We start from the raw sequence: 24771 nt of genomic DNA on the forward strand, positions 1-24771 counted from the left end.
GAGGGTCGTAGGAGGCTCCAGTAGCCAGAGGGGCCAGACAACTGCTGGGCAGACACCAGCACCTTCCCCTTGCACTTTCAGCTGAACTGGGAACCCCACCTTTTCTAGCCCTGGTCAATTTCATGGCCTGGTCAATTTCACGTAAATTTCCTAGGTGTGAATGAAAGGGATTATAGCCCTTCATTAACTGAGTGTAACACTGAGTTCTCCATGAATATAACTTTAGAGGACCCACGCCTGCTAAATGTAACAATTGAGTTCCAGCTAAATGACCCCATGCGCCTATATATACCCCTGAGCAAAGAGCCTGGAGAGAGGGAACAAGGGAGCTTGTTCCCCTGACCTGGTTTCTCTGCCAGGAGCTTTGGTGTTTTTGTATTCTTTTCTTTTCTGTAAATAAATCCTGTCTTACTACTGATCTGTGATCCGTGGATTCATTCTTCGAATCACCGAGACCAAGAACCCTTGAAGACGAAAGTCCGGTATCAATCTCAAAAAGATAACAGAAATTAGCCAGGTGCAGTGGCTTGCTTCTGTAATTCTAATGCTCCAGGAGGCCGAGGTCAGGAGTTCCAGACCAGCCTGAACAAGACCAAAACTCTGTCTCTACTGAAAATAAAAAAGCAGCCAGGAGTTGTGGCAGGCACCTGTAGTCCCTGCCCCTTGAGAGGCTGAGGCAGGAGTATCACTTGAGTCCAGGAGTTTGAGGTTGCTGTGAGCTATGATGACACCATAGCACTCAAAACTGTGGCAACATAGTTTCTTTTCTTTTATCCCAAAACAACATAGAGAAATTAAAAACAAATTTTGATTTTTTTTTTTTTGATACAGAGTCTCATTATGTCGCTCTCGATAGAGTGCTGTGATGTCACAGCTCATAGCAACCTCCAACTCTTGGGCTTAAGTGATTCTCTTGCCTCAGCCTCCCAAGTAGCTGGGACTACAATGCCTGGGTATTTTTTGGTTGCAGTTGTCACTGTTGTTTAGCAGGCCCGGGCCTGGCTCGAACCAGCCAGCCTCGGTGTATGTGGCTGGCACCCTACTCACTGAGCTATGGGCGATGAACCTAAAAACAAATTTTGTAGGGCTCCATGCCCTGTTAACTGGTATAATCTTAACTTGGGGAAAATTTTGCAATATGTGTTTTGGCAGCTCAGCAACCATTCACCCTACTTATAATGATACCTTTTGTTTGGTTGCCTTTTTGTTTGGAGAATTATGCCTCCTTCACTCTCAGACCACATAGATGCAGAGGTATTCACCTCTGCTCCAGATATAGAAATACCACGCGATTCAGGGCTGGCTAGTCAGAGCTTTGCATTCATTCGGCCTCAGAGACTTTTTTTGTAATAGTCCTTGGTATCACCAGAGGCAATTCTTCATCCTAAGGGAGTGGGCTGGCACTGGATCTGGGAGGATGCAGGGGCTGGACCCACTGCACTCATCCTTTAACCACATGGAGTCTGAAACCAAGACCAACAAATAGGAAACTGGGAGATGGAATAAAACCAAGTACTGATGTTGGTTGGGCCCCAGACCTCTCTATACCTGAAGTTAGCCCTAGACTTGTTAAATGTCATTAACAAATACATTCTCTATTTTTTGTTTAGCTAGTATGGCTAGGTTTTGTATCACCAGCAAGACAAAGAATCTTAAGTGAAACAGCAATTGGTACTAGAAGTGAGTGTTGAATGTGACTAACCCTGAAATGTGCAAGTGGCTTGATGAAGGTTGGGGGAACACTAGTGTAGGCTGGTGTGGGCTGGAAAGTTGTTATGTGACAGCAAAATTGCTGGTTATGCTGCCACCTATTGAATCCCTGGTCTAAGACATGAGCCTACTGATGGTATGCCATGAAAGGAAAAAAAATTTAAATGTTCGAGTGTGTTGGCTACTTCTATGTCTTTTAGAAACAGCCAGAGAAGACCAGGTGTGGCGGCTCTTACCTGTAATCCTAGCACTCTGGGAGGCCAAGGCAGGTGGACTGCCTGAGCTCAGGAGTTCAAGACCAGCCTGAGCAAGAACAAGTCCCTGTCTCCACTAAAAACAGAAAAAACTAGCTGGGCATAGTAATGGGTGCCTATAGTCCCAGCTATTTGAGAGGCTGAGGCAAGAGGTTCGCTCGAGCCCAAGAGTTTGAGGTTGCTGTGAGCTATGATGACACAGCACTCTACCCAGGGTGACATAGTGAGATTCTGTTGCCCTCCCCCGCCACACAAAAAAGGGAAAGAGATAAAATTTTCCTGAAAACTGATTGGAGACACAGAGGTAAAGAAAGAGTGTTGCTGCCAGAGGCCTTATTTTTGCCTGTGACCTGTAACTTAGGTGGCTGAGAGCTGAATAATCTAGAGCCCCAAATCTCTATTCTATGCTAACGTTAAATAGAGCAGGGTTGGGAGCCAAATATAACCATGAGAGACACACTCCTGAATGCCATAATCTGGAATGCTGAAATCCTGAAAGATCAAAATCTTGAAAATATAATTTTGAGAAAAATCATAAAAATTTATTTAAAAGATATTTTACATTTTCAAAAGAGGATTTATTTGAGAAACATAAAAGCACAGCAGAAAACTTCAAAGGCCACTTTACACAATAAAACAGACAATAATAACATGCATTTTTCCAAGCATGAACACTCAGGTATACTGAGCCACAGCTGCACAGACTGTTACGGCAGCCTGAGAACCGTGTTCATAAAGAAAGGTTAAAAGGGAACTGTACAAGTGAACATCACTGTGGCTGGAAACTGTGTGCAGGCAGTTTTACAGCTTTGGTCATCTGAAATACTGTGATAAACAACCAAGTCTTCAGATGAGATTAATCAAAAATCATGATGGGTTACCCACCATAGCATAAGCAGTTGCCCAAAGAGCCAAAATACGGAGAAATTTTCTTTCAGAAAGACAGATGCACAAAAAAAGGACATTCTTTCATTTATTGAGGAAGTTTCAACGTTTTTCTATACACGCACAATGCTTCCAAAGTCAATGTTGTGATAATACATTTTTGTAGAGTAGAATTTGCCAAAAAATGCATAATACTAATTAGAGCTCTCTAAAGGTTTCTACATAATTTATACTATGTTCACTACTGGAAATGATGCAAAGATAAAATACATAGTACAGCCAAATATCAAAAATAATTCTGACAATTTAAAATAGTGGGGAAAAAAATTTAAAAAGAAAAAGAACCCTCCTCTTCCAAAAAAGACTTAAAAATTTTTGATATATGGGTACGGTGGCCACACTGGTAATCCTACCACTCTGGGAGGCTAAGGCGGGTGGATTGCTTGAGTTCCGGAGGTTGAGACCAGCCTGAGAAAGAGCTAGACTTCGTTTCTACTAAAAACATAAAAACTAGCTGGGCATTGTGGTGGGTGTCTGTAGTCACAGCCACTCAGGAAGCTGAAGCAAGAAGATTGTGAGTTTGAGGTTGCAGAGAGCTATGATGTCATGGCACTTAACCCCAGAGTGACTAAGACTCTGCCTCAAAAAAAGAATTTTTTTTTGACATATGAAAGTATATTATGAGGATAGATTATGGGCAATGCATGGACCATCCATATGAACGGCCTAAAATAATGCAACTATCCTGTGATTGCAATTTTTGGGATTTTAGACATTAGAGATTTTTGGTTTTAGAATTTAGGGATTTAGACTTCAGTGATTTTGACCTTCTGGGATTTCAACATTAGTATCGTGGTGTTCAGATTGTCGTGTCTGTTGGGATTATGGTCCAAAGCCGAGGTAATTCTACTCTGACACCAGGGGTGGAAAGTGACCAGCCCCAGCCAGTTAGAGGCTGCAGTGACTGGTTCAGAAATGAACAAAGGACTACCTCTGAGCCAAGGAGATCAGTAAGACTTATTCTAAGATGTGGGGGGCCAGACCGATTATGAAAGTTTTGAGATATACAAAAATTAAGAAATGTAAAATCCATATGAATGGAAACAAATGAACCCTCCCAGCTCAGCAACATGGATAAACCTAGCAAGTTAAAACTTGCACAGGTGAATCAGAAAGGACGCTGTCAACTGTGTTTCTTGGAAATGAAATAACAAACCATAACAGTCTGTCTCAAAACTTTCATAGTGACCCATATATTATAGCCACATTATAAGTGAAGACGTTGAGAATGAGGCCAGTGCAGCCAAAGAGCTTGAGGGGAAACTTAAGAGATGCAGCAACGAAACACAACATGTGGATGTTATCTGCATCCTGACGCAAGTCAACTAAAAAGACAGGAGACAACTGGAAATTTGGATTTTGATCAGATATTTAATGATATTAAGATATTATTGCTGATTTTCAGGTGTGATAATGTTATGGTGGTTATGTTACCTTTCACGAAGAACCTTTACTTTTTAGAGACAGGTACTGAAATATTAGTGGATGACACATAATGTCTGGGTTTGCTTCTAGAATAATTTGGGAAAATGGGAGAAAACTGGTAGTGATACAAATGAAATGAAACTGGTCATGAGATGAGCATTCTTGAAGCTGAGTGAGGAGTACATGGTAGTTTATTATACCATTCTACTTTTCACACATATCTGAAATGTTTCCATAATAAAATGATTAAAAAACAAAGATGCAGCTCATTCCCTTCTTCAACTACTGGAGGCTGGGAAAGAGGTTTGCTCACTCTATTACAAACACGATCAGGCTTTTAGAAGTTGAATAGTTGTGGAAATTACTTTTTACTTCTCAAAATGATCTTTTACTCTTGGATGAAATGGGATAGACGGAGGGCTCCCCTATAATGGTTCGGAGCCCAAGTAGTTCTTCCCAGAAAAGGATTAAACTCTTAAAAATATGAAGCCTGGGGGCGGCACCTGTGGCTCAAAGGGGTGGGGTGCTGGCTCCATATGCCGGAGGTGCCGGGTTCAAACCCAGCCCTGGCCAAAAACTGCAAAAAAACACAAAACAAAACAAACAAACAACAAAAAAAATGAAGCCTGTTCATAGTTGCAACAAAAAAGGGAAAAATAAAAAATTCCAATGAACCAACCAACCAAGCAACATAAGAAAACACCTTCTTCTAGCTTAGCACTGTTCAGTAGAAATATAATTTAAGCCACGTGTGCAATTCTATATTTTCTACTAGCCATGCTAAAATAGTAAAAAGAAAGATGAGATTGTACTAGCACATTTAATACACTACTTCAAAAATGGCAGCTCCACCAGGGCACGGAATTTGTCTTGTCCACTGCTGTCTCCCCAGCCACCTACAATAGTATGTGGCATAATGCAGGCGCATGAAAAATATGTGAAAATGAACTTTATAAGCTTTCAGCTCCAAGTTTAGTTTCATCTTTCACTGAACCTGGGGTGTGATTGCCACATGCTTAGCTCTAGGGTAAAGCAGAAATGTGAATTTCCTCCTCCAAAAAGATCAAGTGGACACAGGACAGCCATTTACAAAGATCATATGGGAGACCTGTCAACATTGTAACAACATCTTTTCTCAAGCAGAGCTATGGGCCAATGTCAGGACAGACCAAGTTAGAAAATGGTGAGGTGACTAGTATGGAAAGAGAAAAGGGAACCAACCCAGGGTTGGGGGAGGGGGGCAGGTGCTGGAATTATCTAGAAAGGACATTCCCAGGATGGGTTCACATATTCAAACTCAACATCCCTATATTTCATGCTGCCTGTGCACTCCAGCCCAGCGCCCTGGATGCTGACGACACAGTGAGGAACCTTGTTTTTCTACACAGGTCGTATGGCAGTTTTTATACTAAAAAAAGAAATAAATAAATAAATTAATTAATTAATAAAGCCAAAAAATAAAAACTAAACAAAGATAATCGCCAAGGTTGAAATATCACTAACTTTATTTCTTAGAGGAGAAAATGCTTTTCCCATGTGGAAAGACTATTTAGGACTTTTTTTTTTTTTTAAACACTGTCTTGATGGAGGTAATTTAATTAAAAGGCAGAAATCTCCCAGTTGGTCACCAACATCCAATCCCAGTGCTGCTCGGGGAAAACCCATGTGAATTATAGAGAAAAGTTTCTTACCACCCCAGGGGCAACTGGAGGAAAGCCCACGTTCACATCCTGCCCTGGGTATACTTGAGCACACACTTCGGGAAAAGTTACTGGCATGCAGAGAGCTGTGCATTCCTTTTGATTGCAAATCATTAGGCATGAAAGCCAGGAAGGGGCCTTTACAATTTGGGGGGTAGGAGTGGGACGATAGCCATATTGTTCCTTATTCGGATTTCTCTGGAACTAACAGGTTACCTGGTGTCTCCTGCTGGCAGACAGTGACACTGAAAGCCCTTCCGTAGGGTTCTTTGAAAACAAGGGTACATACAGCTCTGCATCTTTGGGCCTGACATTACCTCTCTGAACACTGTGGGAAGGGCTCAGTGACCCAAGACTCCCTGTGTGGCCCTCAGACTGCATGTGAGCTGAACCTGGCTGGTGCAGCTGCCTGGGAGGGGCAGAACCAACCACTCTGTGGGTACAGAGGAAACGGGAGGCATCTGTGGGTGCCACAGTGATGGGGAGCCTTCCTGGGATTCAGATGATCTGCTTCATCCTCCACTGTCCCACACAGTAAAGAACTGTCCCACATGACCTTCAAAGGTCCTGTTAGACATTGATGTAGGTGAAAAAACTGTTTATAGTTATCTGAGCCTAGCCCCAGACCCTAACTCCCAATTTATATATAAACTAAAAGTCATTATTGCACCGCTACATTTATTCTCTGAATTTTCAGTAATGCAAATATCATACATGCATAAAGGAAACACTTTGTTTTGTTCAGATTTTTATCAAAAGTTGTTCACCGCTTTTGGAAAATCCAGAGCCCAGGGGCATTATCAACTGTAATCCTGAAGTCTCTACCTTGAGTCAGTCTGCAGAGGCAGCTGCCATGCTCGCTGTGATTCTATGTACAGATGCAGACATCTGACCGCTTCATTTGGTTTTCTAATGAGTTGTACATGGTCATTTATAACCTGAAGTTGTTTTATGATAAATTACTTTCCTTTTATTTTCTTTTTAGTTAAGATTACATTGGATCATGGGAAATGATGCATGAGATCAGATTATTTCATTTATGAAGGTTCACCAAAGATTATGAAGGGGGCATTAGAAAATATTGATATTAAAAGGGGCACTGGGTCCCACAGGGCTGAGAACTATCACTTCTGGTGGTTCTGGGGATGTGTGCATGACCCTACGCTCCGTTTCAAGTCACGAAAGGCAATTTCATGCTCATCCAGCCTGGTGGTGGGGAGGGCAGCGGGCAGAGCCCACCCCAGCTGCTCACCTCCCATCCTGGGAGGGGCTTGACCCTGTTCCCAAACACGTCACAGAGGCCTGTGGGCTTCTTTCTCCTGTTCCTTAGCAGACGCTTCTTTGCTCAGTGGCCAGGCCCAAAGAGAATTTGTTCTACTCAGATGACCCCAGATTCCCTCCAAGAACTCCCCCCTTCCATCTGGCTGCTCTGGGTTCTCCAAATGACTGACTGGGAAAATAGATTGCTGGAAAAACACTTCCAGGTTGTCTCTAACTGGGTCGCTGCCCTGTCAGGCCACAGGGAGACAACAGAAATGCCTCCTGCTGGACCACATGCATGTCCATCCGCTCCCTGACTCCAAATATGTATGTGGGGACAATGGCAGGGTCAGAAAAGGTGAGATCATAAGGGGACTGGCTCCCCACCATCTTGGGGGAGGTCACTTGTTTTTTGATCTTTGTTTTTTTTTTTTCTTTTTCTTAGTGCAGACCAGTGACTCATTCCCCTGCAACATGGAAGCAGCTTAATCCAGAGTCTTGGGCCACTTCATTCTCTTTCAGATCCCTCCCGACAGAATGAGCAGCAGTTAGGGGTTTATGTAAAAAGCAGCTCCATGACAACATTTAAATACTGTCTAGTTTGAGAATAACAAACCACAGAAATTTGAGGTATAAATACCACACGTGGTTTCTACTTTGTAGGATATAAAGATAAATGGACAGAGTAAAAAAAAAAATCTTAAACCTAAAAAAAACCTGTACCATCCCACCACCATTAAAAAAATGGAACGATTCAGGTAGTGCCTGTGGCTCAGTGAGTGGGTTGCTGGCCCCATATACTGAGGGTGGTGAGTTCAAACCCAACCCTGGTCAAACTGCAACAATAAAAAAAATAAAAAAATAAATGGAACAATTTAGGAGCCCTCAGTGCTACTCTTGGCTTCTGGTGGCAGTCGTGTCCTGGCAAGGTACACAAGAGCTGTCTGGGTACCATGGCTGAGGAGGTCAATGTGTCAGCATAACTGGACACCACCTGGGCCTCAGTTAGTACCCTGCCCAGCCCGAGTGGGGTCGCCTGCCACAGCGCATCCTCCTTCCACGCCAGCTTCCCCAGCTTCTGGGCCCGGCTGTCACTGCCTTCCCCCAGGACCTGGCCCCTCACTTAACCTCTCAGTCCTCTTCTCCAGCCAAAAGAAAAACACACAGAGCTGTAGATTACCTTTCAGAAACAGAAGTACGTGTGTTCTGTGATCTTTTCACCTGCTCCATCTATATGTCTCTAGCTCCACTGTTAGCCAGTGAGCAGCCCTGCGAGGGACCCTGTGCACAGGAGCCACCCAACAAACACTCAGCATCGATTGTGGACCAAGGACTGTTCTGGGTGTTGAGGATGGTACAAAGATTAAACAGACAACATTACCTTCATATCTGGGTGGGTGATGTGATGGAAAGAAAGTGAATTAATTTACCTCCAGTTCTGTGCAGTGGGGCTATTCATTTCAGCCCAGCTCACCAAGACCACTGGCTGGAAGAAGGGCTAGGGCACGGTGGCTCATACCCAGTTAGTCTCAGCTATTGGGGGAGGTGAGTGGGGCAGGGGGGCTGAGGCAGGAGGGTTGCTTTGATGCTGCAATGAGCTATGGTAACGCCACTGTGCTCTAGCTTGGGCAGTAAAGCAGAGCTAATTCAGGGTGACTCAGATATTAATGGATAGTGCTTAACATTTCCATACAAACACATTTGATGGTATGCTCTTAGGCCAGCCCACAAAAGTCTATTTAATTCCTAATATGATTAAACTAAACTATTTTATTTCCGAGTCCTCAAAGGAAAGGACTTAGAGGTGACAGAAGGTGAGGAGGAGGAAGCCTCATTCCTTCATCTCTGGGGCACTTCTGCCCCACCTTCAGGCCAGCCCTACACTTGCCCTGGACCTCAACAGGACCCTAAGGGCTCTTGTCCCCCAAATACTTCTTACTCCAGATTATACTATCCCTTCATTGAGGCATCAGGAAGGAATCAAATTGTCTTCTATTTTAAAATAGAGAGGATGTATTAACCTAAATGATGTTGAACTTTGTTGAGCTAAAAGGAGTCATTTGGAGGAGGGAGATACTGAATAGCAGAGTCACACTGGGGTTAACTTTCTTAAGCTTCTCCCACTTTTTGTTATTTTCTTCTTTCATTTAAAATAAATGACATTTTTCTTTTTCTTTTCTTTTTTTTTTTTTTGTAGACACAGAGTCTCACTGTACCGCCCTCGGGTAGAGTGCTGTGGCGTCACACGGCTCACAGCAACCTCTAACTCTTGGTCTTATGCGATTCTCTTGCCTCAGCCTCCTGAGCAGCTGGGACTACAGGCGTCCGCCACAACGCCAGGCTATTTTTCTGTTGCAGTTTGGCCGGGGCTGGGTCCGAACCCACCACCCTCAGCATATGGGGCCGGCGCCCTACTCACTGAGCCATAGGCACTGCCCGACATTTTTCTTATTAAAAAGTCACACATGGAAAAGTTTAGAAAACAAAAATTATATATATATGTATATATATATATATTTTTTTGAAGCAAGGTCTTGCTCTGTCACTCAGGCTGGAGTATAGTGGCATCATCATAGCTCACTGTAGTCTCCAACTCCTGGACTCCAGATTTTTCTGCCTCAACCTCCGATGTTGCTAGGACTACAGGCGTGTACCACCTCACTTGGCTAATTTTTCTTTTTTTTTTTGTAGATATGGGGTCTTGCTATGTTGCTGAGGCTAGTCTTGAACTCCTGGCCTCTAGCAGTTCTCCCATCTTAGCAACCTAAAGTGCTAGGATTATAGGCATGAGCCACTGTATCTTGGCAAATAATACTTTTTAAAAAAATCACTCATTCTCTGGTACCCAGAGAAAACCAGTAAACATTTTAGAATTTCTTTCCAGTTTTTCTTTTCTTCTTCTCTCTGTATTTAAAATGAGATCATATTGTGATCTTTTCCATATTTCCCCATATTGTTAATCTCTTAACACAATCTTAAGTTGCATATTTCATTTTATAGATGTTCTATTATCTGTGTAAATACTTTTCATTATTAGACTTTTAAATTGCATACAGTTTCACTATTACAAATCCTACTATGATTAATGTACTTTAAGGATTTGTAGTCATTTCAGGTTATTTCCTTAAATTTATTAGAGTACAATGACTGGAATAGAAGATGTTTTTTTCTTTAAAGAGTAGTTTTTTTTTTTTGTTTTGGCCGGGGCTGGGTTTGAACCCGCCACCTCCAGCATATGGGGCCAGCGCCCTACTCCTTTGAGCCACAGGCGCTGCCCCCTTTTTTTGAGAATCTTGACACACTGTTAACCTACTTATCCTTGATGTTTTTCCTTGCATACTCCCATGAATACCCACTTCATTTAGTTTCAACATGGATTAGGATCACTTTTCAAAATTTTTGCCAATTTGATAGATATATATTTATTGTCTTCTCCATTATTAGTATATCTTTCTCCATTAATAGTCTGTTATCTGAATTTTTTTAATCATTGAGATTTAGACTTTATTTCCTCCCATTTGAACTAAAGATTAAACAAATGCACCATGATTTTTCATAAGCAAAATAAAATGTTCTAACCATCTGGGGACTGGGTAGATAGCAGTGACCATTTCTGTTTGTTTATAAAGCAAATGCTCATAAATAGAAGACCGCCTTTATTTTGTGGCTGTGGCTAATTCTGTGCAGCCTATGAGAATTTTCACCACTCTAAGAAATGTTTCTTTCTACCCCACCTTGGGAGGAGAGTGCAGGACTTCCACTCACAACTTGCTGCATCTCTTCCTGCGTGAAAGGCAAGAACAGGCGTGCCTTGGTTTATGTATACACAGGTAGACATGCAAACTTAAGTCTAAGGTACAGAAAACAACAATCGTGACCCCAGTCACCTTCTTCTAGCTTTTAGAAGACTAATTAGGCAGGCCTAATGAGCACCCAAACTTTATTATCTTCATTAGCTTTTATGTAAATATTTTAGAAAAAGTAAAATATAGTTCAGAATTTTTTTTTTGGTAGAGACGGAGTCTCACTTTACCACCCTTGGTAGAGTGCCATGATGTCACAGGACTCACAGCAACCTCCAGCTCTTGGGCTTCAGCGATTCTCCTGCCTCAGCCTCCCGAGCAGCTGGGACTACAGGCGCCCGCCACAACGCCCAGCTATTTTTTGGTTGCAGTTCAGCCGGGGCTGGTTTAAACCCGCCACCCCCGGTACATGGGGCCAGTGCCCTACGCACTGAGCCACAGGCACCACACAGAATTTTTTTTTTTTTAAATGATTGAAAACTTGGTGATAAAACCCTCTTTCTCAAAAAAAAAAAAAAAAAAAAAAACCTCTTCCTGAGCACAGGTCATTCAAAGCACCTCTACCAATCCATCTGATGGCTAACCCAAGGACCTGGGCTGGAAGGGCACGCCCTGGTCTCTGTTCCACTGGAGAGAGGATGCTCCTCACTTGGACAGTTCTCCATCCTGCACTTGGAAGACGTTTGATACATCTAAACTAGACAAGCAGAAGCTTTGAGGTGATGTGCCCAGCACACACTAAACTCTGGACATTAGCCACCCTTATTATTCTCAGTGAGCTGAACTTCTCCCAGGGGGTGAAGAAGGAAACAAAGAGGGAGGGCAAGATGGAGAGATAACCAGGCAGGGAACCCAGCCGGCCAAGTGGCTCTTTTTGTTTACAGAGGGATTTTTCAATGGAATGTAAGAATGAAGAATTTATTCTATTTGATATTCGGAGAAACCTAGATGCTAATAATTTCAGAGTCTCTATTTAGATCATTTATCTAAAACTGGTTTTCAAATATATTTAGCCCTGGTTTGAAAAGCTGACAGTGATCCATTCAATTTGTGCCAGTCTCAATCTCACTCACTAATGCCTCTTTTTTTGGTGCAAGTCCAGATATTACTAAACTCCATGAACGTAAATTCAGAAAAAAATGCTCTACGCATTTCCTAAAAATACAGTGTATCCTAAAGGTTGAGAAGAAACAGGGAGTAGTAAATTGATTTTATGTTCACTGACTTGTTCTCATTTCACCGGGAAAGGGCAGTTGCCAATTAGTAGGTAACTTAAAGTTCCTGGGGAAGAATGGGGAACCACACGTCTCCAAATCCTCCAACGCAGAAGACAGAACTTCTCTTCATTTCACTAAGAAAATGTACAAAGCCCTTTGGAGTAGTCTCACCCAACTAGGGATGGAAGACAGCGTTTATTTTCAAGGCTGTTTTATTCTAGTAGCTGAGGAATAAACAAAGAGAACAGTAATAGTCTGTGAATGTTTTCAGAGGTGGCACCTAACAAGTGAAGAGAAAATGGGCTGGAAGGCAAGATCTGATTTCTCAGAGCAAATAAGAAAACAAAACCACAATTCCTATCACTATGCCCAAGTTCAGCCACCACAAGGTGACGGCACTCTGACGTGAAAGATATTAGTGCCAAGAGTCAAATAAAGCTTCAGCAAAACTTAACACCATACAGAAAACATAGTATCCAACTCGCATTGGCAGGGCATTTGTGGAAAACCAGTATGAAGATCAATGTGAAATTTGATTTTCCAAAGTACGAAGGCTTCTGTATAGCAGCCCATTCATCCGGGCTTTACCACTACCTGACGCAAACCCCCAATGGAGGCTGGTTGTTAGTACTCTGCACTAGCACTGTCTACTGCATTCTTTTCTACCTCTAACTGCACAAATGTTGAGATAAAGTTTTCTTCTACTGCCCCCTATCTCTTGAAAATATACATGAATGTTTCTCGAGACTTGTGGCAACACACATTCACCCTGCTCTGGATTCCCTGACATGTACACAAGCGAACTTAAACTCCTCCAATTTCCCACACAAAATAAGCAGTTATATTTTTAAAATATGTAAAATCATAATTTTATAGGAGTCAAATTAGTTTTTTTTTTTTAACAAATCTGAGAACAATCACTATAAACATATTCCGGTTATATATTTTAACTCTCTAGTTCTAGTTCTATTTTCCTTATCCTAAGTATAAAAGTACTTAAAAGTTTAGAATTTACTTCTGAGATAAAGTGTTACTATCTTCATGACAAAAACTATTTATGAATTTATGGAAAATGGGGTAATATTTACGAAACATGTTAGTGAAAGCACCATGTATGTTTGTACATCAACATTTAAAAGTATTCAAAGATTTGTCATTGCTAAAAATATTTAAAGCATAATGAAAAGTTAAAAAATGCCTTTCCTCTAACAAGTAGTTTCTAAAATTTGTAAGGACCACAGAAGCTGGAAGTATCAAAGATTAAGTAGAAATCCATGTTCAAAAGAGTTCCATGGAATTCTCAGAGGGAGAAGAGCAGGCAAAGATCATCTGAGGACATTATTTTAGCTTACACCAATGCCTGATATTAGAAAAATGCAGTTTTCTACTGGTGAGCTCAGATGGCAGCCCACATTATTAGTGGGTGAGGAATCATTTTATGAACTCATCCCAAAACATGAACTACACCAGTCAAGTTTTACTGCCATCCCTCAATCATCACTTTGCTTGGCTAGGCCTGTGGCCAGCAGGAATTTCTCCCTTGGCAAAACTGTTTCAAAGTAATGACTTGGAGGAAATGGTGTGCTGATACCATGAAAAAAACATCCCTCCAACACAAAGACAGTTCAAAAAGCATCTGTCTATGGCCCAGAGGAAACAAACAGCTCAGCTCATTTCAACTGAAAATAATCCCAGGAGACCAGTTTACCTTGGCCGTGGCTACACACACACACACACACACACACACACACACACACACACACACACACACGCAGTAAAACCGAGGGTCGGCATTTCTCCAATGATTTTGTTTTATGCTAAAGAGGATGAAAGGATTATCCATCCTGAGGTCAAGATGGATTAAGGGAAGAGACATCCACCCTAGGTGGCTTCAGAATCAGGAGGATTTCACATCTCTCCATGAGAGGGTGGGCCCTTAACCCCTGCTGAAATGCCAAGTCCGACATCCCTCCCAGAGCCACCATGGGATCAGAAGCTCTTTCCGAGCCTCCCTCACGTGGCCTCTCCCCTGCCAGGGCCTTCTGTGGCTCTTCCTTCTTGTGTGGCATCCTTAAAGAGCTAAGACAGGAGGATACCTAAAATGCTTGTTATAATCCTTTAAGTAACCAATCTTGAATTTTCCAGTTTTGAGCATTTAAATATATTCTTCAAATTAAATGAACACGTCAGCAGTGAAGTTCACATTTCATTTGGTTTGGAAACTCATGTAGAGTGTTCTGCAAAAGCAGTTGCTGTTTCTTTTCTTTTTTTTTATTTATTATTATTATTATTTTTTTTTTGTTGCAGTTTGGCCGGGACTGGGTTTGAACCCGCCACCCTCGGCATATGGGGCCGGCGCCCTCCTCACTGAGCCACAGGCACCGCCCCAGCAGTTGCTTTTTCTAAGAGAATAGGTAGCTAATGAAATTTCAAAAAGTTCTTTATTTTTATTTTCAAACAACTTGTGTTTGAGAAGTTCTTTGTGAGCAAAAGTCTGTGTTTATTTATTTTTTTAAATAATCCAGTTCTGTATTGTTATTTGAGGCATTTATTGCTGATAGGGTTAAGGAAGCCCAAAGAGCCCTCTGGTTTTGGTCACTCAAGGAAATTTCATCTCATAACTCATGACTTACTTATTTTCATTTCTTAAGAGGAAGACAAGAAAGAATGACTAACCTTTACTATGTGGAAACTGACCTTCAACTGGATATAGTGTGATATTTTAGTTCAAAACATTTAGGGCCGAGACCACATATGGGGACAATTAAGATGTTTTTTTGTTTTTGTTTTTTTTTTGTAGAGCCAGAGTCTCACTCTACCGCCTTCAGTAGAGTGCCATGATGTCACAGGACTCACAGCAACCTCTAGCTCCTGGGCTTCAGCAATTCTCCTGCCTCAGCCTCCTGAGCAGCTGGGACTACAGGCGCCCACCACAACACCCGGCTATTTTTTGGTTGCAGTTCAGCCGGGGCTGGGTTTGAACCCGCCACCCTCGGTATATGGGGCCGGCGCCCTACTCACTGAGCCACAGGCGCCACCCAATTAAGATGTTTTAAATGGGGCTGTCCCTTTGCCAGGTGTTGGTTCTAATGTTGAAGCTGGGCCCAGGAGGCTGAGGTTTTGTCTCAGCTTGGCCCAAACTCTGCAGATTGTCTCTTTAGGTGGCACACCCGTCAGCAGTCCTCTGATGCTTGTAAAACCCAACATAAGCGTTTATGCTGCTCTGGAAGAAAACACATTGAGCAATAAGGGATAGAATAATTGGTGTTCAGTGTTTCCAGAGCTACTCTCTGGCCAAGAGAAATACCAAATCACAGGCATCTGGGAAGGAGAGAGGCCAGAAAGAACCACGACGACGTTACAAAGCCTGCAAGCACAGACGCCTCCTGTCTGTCACCTCCGTGCCGTCTGCTTCATCCTGAGCTACAGACATGGCAGCAAACAGCAATTTCTAGCAGACATGACTCCAGTGCTAGTGTCGCTGATAGTGGCAATGGGCTGACTTCCAGAGAATGAAACGTTATTGTTTTCATCACCTTGAGGACACAGGGAGCAGTGAAAAGCCGGAAGTCTCAGACAGCGTTACAGACACAGGGAGTGCACCTTGCGGGGTGCTACTGCTCCCCACCAGGGCTTGCCCACAGTCTTGTGCAGCTGCAGAAGTTATCAGAAGGCCCAGTGGCATCTGTGTAGTTTATAAACCACATTACGCTTTCTTGCCTTTATTCATATGATGAATAAAGATGCCAGAAAGGATGATAAGATACAGTGAGAAGTAACACAGAGGTGGAAAGGGCCTGGCCTCCAAAGGCAGAGGGTCAGCAGAGGCCTTTGAGGCTTCCTTTCATTTCCACAGTTCTTAGTCACAATTTCCTTTATGGATTTTAATAGTAACTAGTAGGCCTTGGAAAATGAATCGGTATGCTAGATGGGAAAATGCCAAAGGTCATCTTGTCCCTTCAGCGGGATTTTTTTTTAAAACCTTTCTTTTATATTCTTCAAGTTCTCTTTCCAGAATAATTTAAAATCCCATAATTACAAGTGCTTCCTTTATTACTTCGCTTCTGAGATCAAGTGCAGCTGGGCCTACCCCACCTATGGCCAACTGGGTGTGAGTGGGCCCTGCCTGGCCCTGGGGCTGGAGAGCTGGTAGGAACAGCTCTGTTCAGACAAGGGCAAGGGAACATGCTGGGTAGCTCAGGCCCCTCCTTGTCTCAGAAGAACACACTGGCAATTACGGAGAGGGGCAGCCTGTTGACTACGCCACAGAGGCAAGAGGAGGCAAAAAGGAACAGTTGAGCCAGTCAGTCAGCGACACAGGGGCAGAGAGGAACCAGCCACCTCCTGGGATGGGGGTGCATGGCAGTTTTACAGGTGTCTGAATTGCACCCTAGTCTCAATCATTGTAATAGTGTTAATACCAACAATAACCCTGGGGGCCACTAACATGTGTTGAGCTCTTACTATGTGATACATGTTCTAGGCGCTTTTATAAGTATTAACTCATTCGATTCTCACAACTCTATGAGATGGATATGATGATGAGGATGGAACTGAAGCACAGACAAGTAATGTAACTGAACCAAGGCCACAAAGTCTGTAAGTGCAGAGACATAATCTGGACCCAAATGGTCTGGCCCTATGCTCTGACTGCCTGTGCCGCCCTGTGGAGCTCGTCTTGGGTCTCCTGTCTTTTACTGCCCGTCCTTTCTCTTAAGGAGGCCTGACAGAGTCTGCTGCTTACTCTCCTAATCTCACAATGAGCGTTTTTCTTGGCTCCACTCATTACAAGTCTTATTAACCTATGTACCCATTCTAGAACAACAAAGAAGACTCAGCCCTGTGCTAACCCTCAGAACCTTATACTCAGTAGTGAAAGACTTGGTCTGCCCCCTACCACGATACTAGAAATACTGCTTCTGGAGTTTACATTGTAAGGTGACACCCTCCTGGATGCACGATACATACTGTATTTTATCTTTGTACATATGTGTACCGTGCCCAGCTTTACAGGATAATATATTATGCTCTGAGTTCACTGAATTAATGATTTCTAAAAAGGACTTTGTAAAAATCACCCCCAAAAGAACAGACATGGTGAGGATGTCTTCTTGGTGGTCTTCCTTCCTAGGATTCAGGGTCAGAGGGAAGCTGAGGGGACGTCAGCAAGTCATGGGCTTGAGACTGGGAATAGCCCTGAGAGAGCACGTGCCTGTAGGAGATGCTACAGTGTTCCCTCCAGCGCTGCAGAGCAGCGGGGAGTTCTGCCAAAGTGTCACCTGAGAAGACACACCATGGCCTCTTCCTCTTTTCTACCAAGCTCACTGTCAGCAACTTATTTTCACCCAGGTCCCTTTTGCCCCTACAGAAGTATTTGTATATGCCTGTAGCACTCTCGAGGTGGTGCTCCCAGACACTGGGTGTCACATCTTTTTGTTCGACAGTCATTTAAAGCATTTCAGATGATTTTTTTCTCCTAAATTATGATGGTAGCATAAGTCTACTGTGGAAAATGGCAAGAACAAATAAGTTTAAAGAAGATAAGTTAGTCATAGTCTAACTGGGTAGAAATATACATTGCAAACTTTTGCAAATATTTCCCTCCAGTCCTTACATATGTCTAAAATATTTTAAAATTAGGATTAGAAAGGATGTCATTTTGTTTGTTTGTTTTTTGAGACAGGGTCTTGCTCTGTTGCCCAGACTAAAAATGCAGTGGTATTAATATAAGGATAAGGCATAAAAGAAGGTTGTAAGGGCCTGAGCTCAGACATATTGGCCAACACCAGACCTGAACCATTCTAAACAAGGAAGTCCCCAGCAAGTCACCAGCCTGGGATCACCAAGGATGGTAAATTACTAAGCTGGATGCCTTAAAAATGTTACCATTACCCGATTAGGGGTCCCCAAAGTTGTTATCTGTTGTCTCTCTCGCAATAAACTTTCTGTCACTAGCTGGCTCATGCTTGAATCTTTTCTTTTCTTTTTTTTTTTTTTTTTTGTAGAGGCAGAGTCTCACTTTATGACCCTCGGTAGAGTGCCGTGGCCTCACATAGCTCACAGCAACCGCCAACTCCTGGGCTTAAGCGATTCTCTTGCCTCAGCCTCCCGAGTAGCTGGGACTACAGGCGTCCGCCACAACGCCCGGCTATTTTTTGGTTGCAGTTTGGCTGGGGCCGGGTTTGAACCCTCCACCCTCGGCATATGGGGCCGGCGCCTTACCGACTGAGCCACAGGCGCCGCCCCATGCTCGAATCTTTTTCTGTGTGAAATCAAGAACCCACTTGGGATACTCTCTGCATCATAGCTCACTGCAACCTCCAATGCTTGGGCTCAAGTGATCCTTATATCTCAGCCTCCTAAGTAGCTGAGAACAGCCACCAGGCTTTTTTTTTTTTTTTTTTATTTTTTGTAGAGAAAAAAGGCTCACTATGTTGCTCAGGCTGGTTTTGAACTCCTGGCCTCAGGCAATCCTGTGTTGGCCTTCCAAAGTGCTATTATTATAGGCATGAGCCACCACACACAGCCTGTATGTAGTTTCGAATCCAATTTTTGTTATACAGGGTGGCCATAAAGTTCATGTGCAATTTATGCAAAATAGTCTTTGAAAATGCGATTTTTAACAATGGCATGATATTCATTAATTTATTTAACACTTATTTAACATTTCCTTAGTGCTGGTCATTTAGTTACTTCTTGCTTTGCTTGCTAAAGTTGTGTTCACATTAAAAAAAATTGTGCTCATTGGGCGGCGCCTGTGGCTCAAGGAGTAGGGCGCCGGTCCCATATGCCAGAGGTGGCGGGTTCAAACCCAGCCCTGGCCAAAAAAAAAAAAAAAATTGTGCTCACATTAATATCCTTATACACAAGTCTTTGTGCACAGCTGCAATTATGCTACTGAATAAATAACAGAAACAGAGTACTAAATCAAAGACTGAACCATTTAAACTCACTTGATACACAGTGCAAATGGCCTGAGGGGAAGGCTTAGAATCCCTCTGGCCACAAAAAAGAATGCTCCGTTCATGGTACCCTGTCAACAATGCATGAGGCAGTTTCAGAAAATCCTCATCTTAATTAGGCTTAGGTCAGAAGAGTACATATATTTAAGATCTCTGCTCTTAAATAAAATTTCAGAAGGGCCACATATATTATTAAGAGCACAACAAGCCTATGGCCATCAGTCCCCAAATTCAAGACCCTCAAAGCCTTAAAATGCTTTATAATTTCAAAAATGGAAATTAGATATCTCTGAGGAAACTGTTTCAGTGTATAAATAAAGTAACTCAGAGAGCTGACGTGACCTGGCTGATACACTCAACTGTAATAAAATCTAGGTGTCTTGCTTGGCGAGTCATTTAGAATGGGTTGATTCATCAACCTAATGGAAGTAACACAGCATTGTTACCAGAGTGAAAGGGTAAGGGGAAAATTGCATAAGAATATGTGTGAAAATGAAACAATTATTGTTCTAAATTCTACTTTATCTTCATGGCACCAAGTCAGGTTATTTTACAGGCAAAAGCAAAAATTCCTATCTAACTACTCTTATATTCTCAAGATCCCTGCTTAAAGCTATGAAAGATGTTTTGTTTTGTTTTTTCTTCCTGGAAAAAAATATTCAGCATTTCCCCATTATCCTCTCATCCGGCCTCACATACTATGTCTATGCTGTGGTCAGGCCTTGGGTCAGCAGCAAGGTTGGAAGGTGGGGGAGTGTCAAGGTAAGAGATGTGTCATGGGAACAAGTAATGCTACTGGGTGTGACTGGGCCAGGAACAAACGCTGTGGGAGCAGCAGAGCAGGGGACACAGACAGCTTCACTGTGGGGCAGACACTGGGCTATGCCTGTGCTTAAACGCAGTTTATAGGGCAAGGGGACAGAGAAGAGCATTCCAGGAGTGAGAAGGCAGGGCCCATGGGGCACGGCTGCTGTGAGACTGGCTAGACATTGGGGCCTGGGGAGTGGGCACTGGTGGGAGGTGAGGCTGGAACCGTGTTCTGGGATCAGGCAGCAGTCAGGAGTTTGGACTTTTGCCAGGGGTCAGGCACCGGGGCTCACACCCATAGTCCCAGCACTCTGTGAGGCCAAGGTGGATGGATTGCTTGAGCTCAGAAGGTCGAGACCACCCTGAGCAACAGTAAGTCCCTACCTCTCTTAAAAATAGAAAAATTAGCCGGGTGTTGTGGCGGGCACCTGGGCACCTGTAGTCTCAGCTCCTCAGGAAGCTAAGGCAAGAGGATTGCTTGAGCCCAGGAGTTTGAGGTTGCTGTGACCTATGACCACAGCACTCTAGTCTGGGCAACAGAGTGAGACTGTCTCAAAATTTAAAAAAAAAAATGGACTTTTGCCAGGAGGTGTGGGAAAGCTGTTGAAGCAGTGGTGCAATGGTCAAGAAAGCTATTTCAGCAATGGTGCTATGGCCAAATTTGTGCTTTCTCAAGCTCATTCTGATGTGGGGAAGGAGACGCTGAAGGCAGGCTCATATGCACTGCTCTAGACCACAGGGTTTGCAGGCCTAAATTAGGGAGAAAAGAAACATTAAAGAGATGACGGAGATAAATAATGAAGGATAAAATAAAAAGTTTATCCATATGTCTCCTAAAAATCATCTCACAGTCCACCAGTGACACAATCGTCAAACTTTGAAAACATTCTCCTGAAGGCACAGCAGGGATTCCTTCCCTGTGCCAGAAGTGCTTGTGGAGTTCACACATCTCACAGCACCAAAGACACACTCTCCTATTTGCAGGCTGATGCTCACTGTGACCCACTGGCTGTTTTTCGGGCTAGCATTTATTCTGGCTGGTCGGCACTTTTGCCTACCAGTTGTTGGACAGCCCTACCTATAAGGAAATTATCATCTTCATTTTAACTTTCTGGAGATTACAAAGCTGGCAAGTTTAGGATTTGAATTTTTAACCATAAACATCACAAAGCAGAAACAGCTACAACACTTACCATTATGCCCTCCTAAGAGGTGCTACATTTCTTATTCTTAACTGGTTGATATATAATTATGAATTATCAATAAAGCCTAAAGACTTTAAGAGATAACAGTCAGTCACTTTCAATGCACACACAGTATCAAAATTGTTTAAAACAAATTTGTTATGTATTAATGTTTTGATTCTTTATTTATACATTAAATAACAAGATCTAGTGGCCAGTCTAATAATTACTATAAATTCAAAGTGGTAATGAGTATAAACACTACTTGAAGATAACCTGCAATTGTAGTGTTTATTAGTTAGTGTACTGTTATGTAACAAATTATCCCAGAACTAAGTAGCTTAGAACAACCAACACACATTTACTGTATCACAGTTAATGTGGGTTAGAGATTCAGGCACAGTGTAGTCAGGTGCCTCTGGCTCAAGGCCTAATCAAGAACTACAACCAGCTGGGGCTGTGGACTGTCTGAAGGCTCGACTGGGGGAGAATCTGCTGCCAAACTTGCTCACATGTTGTTGGCAGGATTCAGTTCCTCTCTGGCTGTTGGTCAATGGCCTCCTGAGTTCTTTGCCAGGTGGGTCTCTCTGTAGGGCAGCCCCATAACATGGTAGCTGGCCTCCCTCAAAGTGAGCAAGGGAGTGAGAGAAAGCCCCCAGGATGCAAGCCACAACCTTTTTATAACCAAATGTCAGAAAAGACAGGCCATCCTCTCCGCCACATTTGCCAAAAGTGAATAATCAAATTCAGCCTATACACAGAGATTTATACCAGGGCATGGATTTTAGAAGGTGGAGATCATTGGGTATCATCGTATAACCTGTCTACCACTTAATGACAGAAAACATCTATGCTTTCTATTGGTGATGATGTCGTAAGTGCTACCAACTCAACTGCAGTGTGCTGGGCTACATTCATAATCAAGGAAAATGCAAAACTTCAGTTATATTTAAATTATGAATGTAGCCAGCACACTGTAGTTGAGTTAGTAGCACTTATGACATCAGTTAGATGTTAGTGACAAATAAAGACATACAATTTTTTCCCATCCAGTTCATAGACTTCAGGTTGAAAACCCCCATGATAAAGAACGCAGCGTATCTTGCACCAGCTAAAAATCAGTCTGGTGCTTTATGGATGGGCACAAGGATCCCTCACATGCCCCTGGAATCTGGCATCTGTGGGCATTTACTTTGTTTGTGAAAGATTCTTTAAAAAAAAAAAAAAAACATGTGGTATTGCTAGTGTAGCTCAAAAATAAATCAACTTTGAAAACTTCCCTCACAGCTGCAAAAGACAAGTGTTTGGCACCAATAAATCAGGATTAGTGGAGCTCAGCTCATAATGAGCCTTTCACCTCCTCTGGGCAGGTGGTCACCAACTGAACTATGGGAGCAAACAAGCCAGAGTCGGCTGTAATAACCAGGTTTCTAATGATCAGCAGGACTGCAATAGAAACCAAGAGGGGGAAAAGATGTCTTCCTGTGAAATTCAAATCTTCTTAAACTTTGGGCCCTGTAAAAACATAAATTAAAATCCTTTCTAGAGGCCATGCTTGATCTTTGCTGATTACCTTTCTGGTCATAACGGCTGCAGTTATTTTCTTTCTAGATAATGAAAAAAGGCCTGGAATGCTATCAACAGGCCCACATGAGAACCAGTGAACCAGTGAACTAAGGACACAATTACAGGTTTCAGTTTTGCCCTCCTGAACCCCAGTCCAAATGTGTCATCACCTGTTCACAGAAAAGCCTTCAGTGTTTCATTTTATTGGGGTAGAACAGGGACAATATTCAAAACCTTTATGCACCAGTGAGGCACAAGCACTAAGCAGTCAGGTCATTCACTGACACCCTGTGCTATGCCAGGCACTGATGGCCTTTACTTATTTATTTTTGAGACAGAATCTCAAGCTGTCCCCCTGGGTAGAGTGCCGTGACATCACAGCTCACTGCAACCTCAAACTCTTGGGCTTAAGCGATTCTCTTGCCTCAGCCTCCCAAATAGCTGGGACTACAGGCGCCCGCCACAACGCCCGGCTGTTTTTGGTTGCAGTTGTCATTGTTGTTTAGCAGGCCGGGGCCAGTTTTGAACCCCTCCACCCTCTGTGCATGCGAAGGGCACCCTAGTCGCTGAGCTACGGCGCCACCTACCGATGGCCTTTAGTTGCTGCATAATGGCACGTCTTAGGGTCCCGGGGGTACACTTAGGTGACAATTCAATAAATGCTTTTGAGGCATCTCAATATTTTAATAGCCAGTAAGTCTGCACCAGTGCAGACAGGGCTGTTACCGATTGTGGGAAGTGGGAGGCCTCTCCTCCAAGGGCCCCCACGGAGGGCTACTGATGTGGAAGCTGCCCTGGCCGCTTCCACATCAGTAGCCCTGGCACTATGGGGACAGATCCCAGCTCTCCTTTCTGAACCCTGAGCTCAGGCCAGCGCCCCCAGGCCCTGGACCGCCCCAAAGCTCACGGAAGTCCTCTCTCAGGTCTCTGGGGCGGCTGGCTGGCAGGCTCCCCATCGCCAGGCGCCTTCTGGAGCAGCCAGGGACAGCTGCTGCCAGCTGGCACCGACCGGCTTCTGAGCAAGAGAAGGCCGGGCATCCCCTGGTCTGAGGGAGGGGCCTGTCCGCAGCCCACAGGTGTCAGATGCCCAGGTAGCCACACCACCGCCCAGGGACAGGCCGGACCACAGGCTGCTCGCGACCCTCCCACTTCAAGGGCTGGTGCAGCAGCCTGGAATTTCTGGATGGAGCCCCGGGCTCTAGGCCTATCACAAAGGACATCCCTCCGCATCACATCTGGGTCTCCCCTGTTTTACTGAGGGGTGCTCCTGTGTTTTACTTTACTCCTCGCTACTGAGGGGCTGGATGCAGACAGACCCAAGTCTGAATCGCGGCCTGCGGAAGGCGGTCAGGACACTTCACACGGGGCAGCCTCCTCCCAACGTGGGACTCAGAGAAGTGCCTGCCTCTGGGGCACAGATGATTTAAAGATGAATTTGATCAGTGTCCCTGAATGCTGAGGACAAGATCGAGAATTAAACATTTTTAGTCTTAGTTTGGGCTGGAAATGCCAGTGTTATTCCAGGGTACTAATTTTTTTTTTTTTTTTTTTTTGAAACAGAGTCTCACTTTGTCGCCCTCGAGTGCTGTGGCATCACAGTTCACAGCATCACAGTTCACAGCAACCTCCAACTCCTGGGCTTAAGCGATTCTCTTGCCTCAGCCTCCCAAGTCGTTGGGACTACAGCCGCCCGCCACAACGCTCGGCTATTTTTTGTTGCAGTTGTAACTGCTGTTTTAGCTGGCTGGGGCCGGGTTCAAACCCACCATCCTCAGTATATGGGGCCGGCACCCTACCCACTGAGCCACGGGCACCGCCCTAATTTAGGTGTTTTTAAAATAAATGTTTTTTGTCCTCACAAGCTGACTAAAAAGCAAAACCAAAAACGGACTTCAGAGGTCAAATATAAGTTAATTGTACAGAGTTAGATCCATAAGG

The 24771-nt window shown here is 43.6% G+C and overlaps 1 protein-coding gene across 4 annotated transcripts in view; it reads right to left on the reverse strand.

Moving 5' to 3' along the window:
- The window catches only part of WIPF1 (WAS/WASL interacting protein family member 1), a 137744-nt gene that overhangs the window by 46060 nt on the left and 66913 nt on the right, over window positions 1–24771 (reverse strand). The gene's annotated exons all lie outside the window — the stretch shown is intronic.

The sequence above is a fragment of the Nycticebus coucang genome, chromosome 7, assembly GCF_027406575.1.
Source record: "Nycticebus coucang isolate mNycCou1 chromosome 7, mNycCou1.pri, whole genome shotgun sequence".
Classification (NCBI taxonomy): domain Eukaryota; kingdom Metazoa; phylum Chordata; class Mammalia; order Primates; family Lorisidae; genus Nycticebus; species Nycticebus coucang.